The sequence below is a fragment of the Triticum dicoccoides genome, chromosome 5A (assembly GCF_002162155.2).
Source record: "Triticum dicoccoides isolate Atlit2015 ecotype Zavitan chromosome 5A, WEW_v2.0, whole genome shotgun sequence".
NCBI classification, from domain to species: Eukaryota; Viridiplantae; Streptophyta; class Magnoliopsida; order Poales; family Poaceae; genus Triticum; species Triticum dicoccoides.
The window spans coordinates 371,556,434-371,562,873 of NC_041388.1; positions in this window are offsets into that span (position 1 = coordinate 371,556,434).

Below are 6,440 nucleotides of genomic sequence, written 5' to 3' on the forward strand. Positions count from 1 at the left end.
CCCTAAAATAGCCACGATAATCCTGTCATTCTTTGCAATTGCACCTTTTTATATATATTTAAAAACATGGTATTTCTTACCTTCATTGTCCTCGAGCTGCTTCTTGGCACGCCCGAGCTCTTGCTCGGACTGCTTGAGGTTCTGCTTTAGCATGTCCACTTCTGCAGTCAGTGCGGCGGATGCAAGCAGGGAAGCCTGCATATGCATATTGACTCATTTTTGTTAGACTCCTGCGAATTCTATTTGATCCTCTATTCGGCTTTTCTTCCCGAACGCTAAACAGAGCATCAGGGGCTACTGTCTATGCGGTACTATTATTTACACATTCTTTACTTACCTCAAAGCCTGTCAAAAGGCTAGTACAAGCTTCAGTCAGTCCACTCTTGGCGGACTGAACCTTCTGGACCACCGCACTCATAATAGCGCGGTGCTCCTCGTCGATGGAGGCGCCTTGGAGCGCCTCCAACATATTGTCCGGCGCCTCCGGTTGGACGGGGCCCGCCGGCATGGTGGACTTGCTCCTCTTGGAAGGAGGTCCCCCGCTGGACTCTGGAACCTTTGAAGGTTCCGGAGCGGTGTCCGGCCTAGAGCCGGACTTGGAGCCCTGAGGGGTTTCATCCCCTTTACTCCTGGAGTCCGGGAGGTCGCCTTGCGACACCTCCAGGACCACCTCCTCTCGGCTTGGAACCTATTGGGACAACACTTCGGTGTCGTCCATAGGGCGGGGGGAGGAAGCCGTCGGAAGCGAGTTCACATCCGACGAGTCCAGTGAGCCGCTCGACGACGCGTCCAGACAGTCTTTGGGTGGGCTGCATAAACATATTCGACATAAGGGAAAGCTGTGATAAACGAATACTATGAATTACTCTGGTATCCGGATACTTACGATTTTGCCAGGGGCTTGGCCCTGGGCTGCCACTCCTCTCCGCCGTCGGCGTCGGTGGAGTAGTCCGGAGGAAGGGTTTTCCCCTTCTTGGACCCTCCGGCCTCCCCAAAGAGGGCGGCCTTCCTTTTCTTCTCTCCTCCCACTAGAGGGGGAGAGCTCTCTCCTCTTCTTCCTCCTTGTCTTCACGGGAGGAATGCGCCTCGGAACCATCGGATGATGGATCCGACACCTCCTGGCGTCGGGCACTCTTTCGAGTCCCCGCGGCCTTTTTCGCGGCCTTCTTCTCCGGCACCATATAGGGTGCCGGAACCAGCAGCTTTGCCAAGCGAGCGTCCGCTGGGCCTTCGGGCAAAGGAGCCGGACAGTTGATCTGTCCGGACGTCACCTGCCAATCCTATCAAAGGTAAGGGAGCTTAGATCCCGCATGGAGTCAAACTATGAAAAACTGATACCCTGTAAAAGGAAAAAAAAACAGCTTACAGCGAGAGCGTGACGCTGCGCACTGAATCTGCGATCCTCAGTAGCGGATGCGGGAGCCTCGGCGCCTTTGAAAAGCACCTTCCAGGCATCTTCGTACGTCGTGTCGAAGAGTCTGCTCAGAGTTTGGTGCCGCGCTGGGTCGAACTCCCACAGGTTGAAAGCCCGTTGTTGACACAGGAGGATCAGGCGGATGAGCATAACCTGGACTATGTTGACAAGTTTGAGCTTCTTGTCCGCCAGGGTTTGGATGCATGTTTGGAGTTCGGTCAGCTCTCCTTTTTTACCCCAAGACAGGCCCGTCTCTTTCCAGGAGGTGAGCCGCGTAAGGGGTCCGGATCGGAACTCGGGGGGTACGACCCATTCGGTGTCGCGCGGCTCGGTGATGTAAAACCACCCTGATTGCCACTCCTTCAGGGTCTCCACAAAGGAGCCCTCGAGCCATAGGACGTTGGCCATCTTGCCCACCATGGCGCCTCCCACTCCGCCTGGTTGCCGCGCACCACCTTTGGCTTGACGTTGAAAGTCTTGAGCCATAGGCCAAAATGGGGGCGGATGCGGAGGAAGGCCTCACACACGACGATAAACGCCGAGATGTTGAGGATGAAGTTCGGGGCCAGATCGTGGAAATCCAGGCCGTAGTAGAACATGAGCCCCCGGATAAATGGGTGGAGAGGGAAGCCCAGTCCGCGGAGGAAATGGGGAGGAACACCACCCTCTCATGGGGCCTAGGGGTGGGGATGAGCTGCCCCTTTTCGAGGAGCCGGTACGCGATGTCGTTAGACAGGTATCCGGCCTTCCTCAGCTTTTTGATGTGTCCCTCCGTGACGGAGGAGACCATCCACTTGCCTCCCGCTCCGGACATGGCTGGAGGAGGTTGAGGTGGGGAGTGCGGACTTGGGCGCTGGAGCTCGAGTGCGCAAGAATGGATAGGCGAAGGGGGAAGAAGGCGTAGGTGGAAAGGTGGATCCTTATCCCCTTATATAGGACGCAACTACATGTCCCCACCAGCCTGGTAAAACTCGCTTATCTCCAAGCGCCGTAATCAATGGCGCGGTTGGGTTACCCACGCCCGTATTGATGAGAATCCCGGGATAAGGGGACACGATCTCTGCTTTAGCAAGACATGCCAAAGAAACCGCCTCGCATAACACGCTGAGATGGGATAATGAAACGACTCGGATAAAGGCTTGGCCGTGGTGTGTCACGCTACGGAATACGTCAGCAGATTAGATTGGTGTAAATATTATTCTCTCTGTGGCAATATGTGGAAACTTATTTTGCAGAGCCGGACACTATCTTTGTGTTCAAAATCTTCTATGAAGTACTTGGAGGAGGAACCCGCCTTGCAATGCCGAAGACAATCTGCGCGCCGGACTCGTTGTCATTGAAGCCTGGTTCAGGGGCTACTGAGGGAGTCCTGGATTAGGGGGTGTTCGGATAGCCGGACTATACCTTCAGTCGGACTCCTGGGCTATGAAGATACAAGATTGAAGACTTCGTCCCGTGTCCGGAAGGGACTTTCCTTGGCGTGGAAGGCAAGCTTGGCGATACGGATATGTAGATCTCCTACCATTGTAACTGACTTTGTGTAACCCTAACCCTCTCCGGTGTCTATATAAACTGGAGGGTTTTACTCCGTAGGACAACATAGACAACAATAATCATACCATAGGCTAGCTTCTAGGGTTTAGCCTCCTCGATCTCGTGGTAGATCTACTCTTGTACTACCCATATCATCAATATTAATCAAGCAGGACGTAGGGTTTTACCTCCATCGAGAGGGCCCGAACCTGGGTAAAACTTCGTGTCCCTTACCTCCTGTTACCATCCGGCCTAGACGCACAGTTCGGGACCCCCTACCCGAGATCCACCGGTTTTGACACCGACAACGGCCATGCCCATACAATGCTCCCCGAGCTCCGGGACTCCATCTCCAACCACTTCCCGTGCCCGATTAGCGAGTTCCCCGCCAAGTACCTCGGCCTCCCGCTCTCCATCCGCAAGATCACCGCCTCCTCCCTCCAACCCTTCGTCGAGAGGCTGGAGAAGAAACTCTCCCCATGGTGGGCGTCTATGTTGTCCCGCGTCGAGCGGTTGGCCCTCATCCGACATGTGTTCTACGTGATGCCCACCCATATACTGATCGCCATGTCGCTGCACTCTTCCATCCTTCGTCAAGTGAATCATCTCCTCCGCGCTTTCCTCTGGCAAGGATGCAATACCACTAATGGAGGCCACTGCCTCGTCAGCTGGGCCAAGGTCTGCCGCCCCTTGGCCTACAGCGGCCTTGGCATCCCCGACCTGCAGCGTTTCGCCCATGCCTTGCAAGCCCGCTGGCTCTGGCTGCGCAAGACGGACCCCTTCCGCCCTGGCAGCACCTTCACATCCCATGCAACCCGGCTGTCCAGGCCATCTTTCGCGCCTCCACATCTTGGCAGATTGGCGACGCAACTCCTGCCTCTTCTGGGATGACCACTGGATCGACGGGCTTTCCGTCGCCGAGCTGCCCCGCTTCTCCACGCCCTCGTCCCCCGCCGCCTCCGTAAGGCTCGCACCGTTGCCGCAGGCATGGCCTCCCGCGCCTGGGTCTAGGACGTGTGCGGCCACCTTTCCCCCGAGGCGCTGGTGCAATACGTCCTTATCTGGACGCGGCTCCAGCAGGTCACCCTCTTCGACGCGTCGAACGTCCTCACCTGGCACTGGACCACGAACGGCGTGTACTCCGCCAAGTCCTGCTACAAAGCCCTCTTCGCCGGCTCCACAATCGAGCCCTCCTGGCGCCTCACCTGGAAGTCTTGGGCACCTCTCTGCATCAAGGTCTTCCTTTGGCTCCCTTTCAAGGGCGCTACTGGACCGCCGACCGCCTCGCTCGACGTGGCCTCACACACGCCCCGCTCTGCCTCCTCTGCGATCAAGAGCCCAAGACCATGGCGCACTTACTTGCGGGCTGCGTCTTCTCCAGACAAACCTGGCATGAGGTCCTCTCCTGGCTGTGAATCACCAACATGCCGCTCCCTAGCCCCGGGCTGTGCTTTCGCGACTGGTTCTCCCAGTCCGTGCAGGACGCCCCCACCGCCCTATGCCACGGCCTTGCCTCGCTCATCATCCTCACCGCATGGCGCATCTGGAAGGCACGAAACGCATGCGTCTTCAATGGAGCCTCTCCCTCCATCCCGCTCATTGTCAACGACATCAAGGAGGACGCCCGCAGCTGGGCCGCCGCCGGAGCCAAGGGGCTCAGCAACCTGCTCCCACCTATGTAGTACCTCTCTAGGGGCACGCGCATCCCCCCTTCTCTATGTATGCGCTCTTGTAGCTCTCGCTCACGCCCTAGGTGTACGTGCTTGCGGCGCTACCTCTGTATATGGTACCATTCTTTCCCCTATCAATGCAATGATACGCAAAGCTTTTGCGTATTTGCGAAAAAAACTATTTTTGTGCACTATGTGTAAGGAACCCTGAACCCCAACTACATCTGCTCACTGAGTGCCCTTCGGCGCGACGGTTTGGGGATCAGATTGTGGCTCAATCGAACATGACCTCCCTCCTGTGCTCGGTGTATGTTTGCAGTATGAAGGACTGGTTGGCGCCCAAGGGCACTCAATCTGATCCGGGCTGTGTGTAATATTCCATTCTTCCTAGCGTCAGCCCTTCTATTGGTGCCTTCTCCGCCTGGTTTTTTCCTTGTATTCTTGCCTTGCTATTCAATGTTTTGATAGATCTCCTACTAACATTATGAAAAACAATTTGCGGATACATATACAATATATCAAGTGCATGGTAGAATATCATTTCAACGAATGGGTTCTAATCAGGACTCTCCAACAATTCAAAATAGGGAGGACAACAAATACCTCTTACCTTTCCCGCAACTCTCATGAGCCAAATCCGTAGTACCCCAAATCGAGTCTAAGGGCGGGAAAGATTTTGGCCCCCACTCCTCACATGCCATCCTCCCTTTCGCATGGATGCGCGCCCTCCTTTGCTCGATTCTACGTGTTGGCTCGCCTACGACCTCTCTCTCCCCGAGGTCCTCTTGCCTCTGTGTTGTCTTGTTCACACGCAAAAAAACCTAGGCAGTGCTGCTCCCCTCCCAGAGTCGTGGCGCAGATTCTTGGTTGAGTTTGGCCACAGAGTGCCGCCATGCCGTCCCTGACCTCCTTCTGGTGCCCTCTTTCATGCGTTCATAGTCTACTCACTCCTTCACGCCCCTCGCATATCACTGATGTCACACAGCGGAGGCGCCCACCGGTGTTTGTCCTCGTGCTCGACAAGTAGGGAAGGTAATTATTTTCCTTTTTAAAACTCAATATGCATGGATTAATCATGCATTGGATTTGATAGAATTTTGCAATACTAGTTTATGTAGAATTTTGCAATGTCAGTCTGTATGTCAATTTTGTAGTGTTAATTTGAATAAAAATTTGCTATTTCAGTATTTATGTATGTCTCTCGCAATGCCGATTTATATATTGATTTTGCAATGTCAATTTGTATAGAATTTTTAAATTTCAACTTGTATATTAGTTTGAATGCAATTTACCTGTTGACATTGCATTGAATTTTTATTTGTTCATTGTAATGACTTGCCTGTAACAGTTGGCGGAGGTGTTTCCGACATGCACATGACTTAAGAGGAGATGGATGGTGATGCACTCTCATTGTAAACTAGAAGGGTTTGGCGCGCTTTGTTGCGTTGTTGGTGTTGTTGGGTTTCATAAAAAAATATTCACTTTGTTTCGAAATATAAGGCGTGTTACTTTTTAAGAAGTCAAACCTCTTTATATTTGATCAAATTTGTAGAGAAATATATCAAACCGGCATCGTTAGATTCATCATGAAATGAATTTCGATTTTGTTACTATTCTGGATGTCGATATTTTCAACTCTGAACTTGGTCAAAGTTAAGGAAATCTCCAAAAAAACTAATACTGCACATATTTTGGAATTGATGGAATATTTATTTGGCAGGTGGGGGAGATGATGGAGTTTGTTTTATTTTTATTTATAATAATGCAATTATTTGGTGGGCCTTTCGCAGTGTGATTCTATATTATCCGCTAATCAACTCATA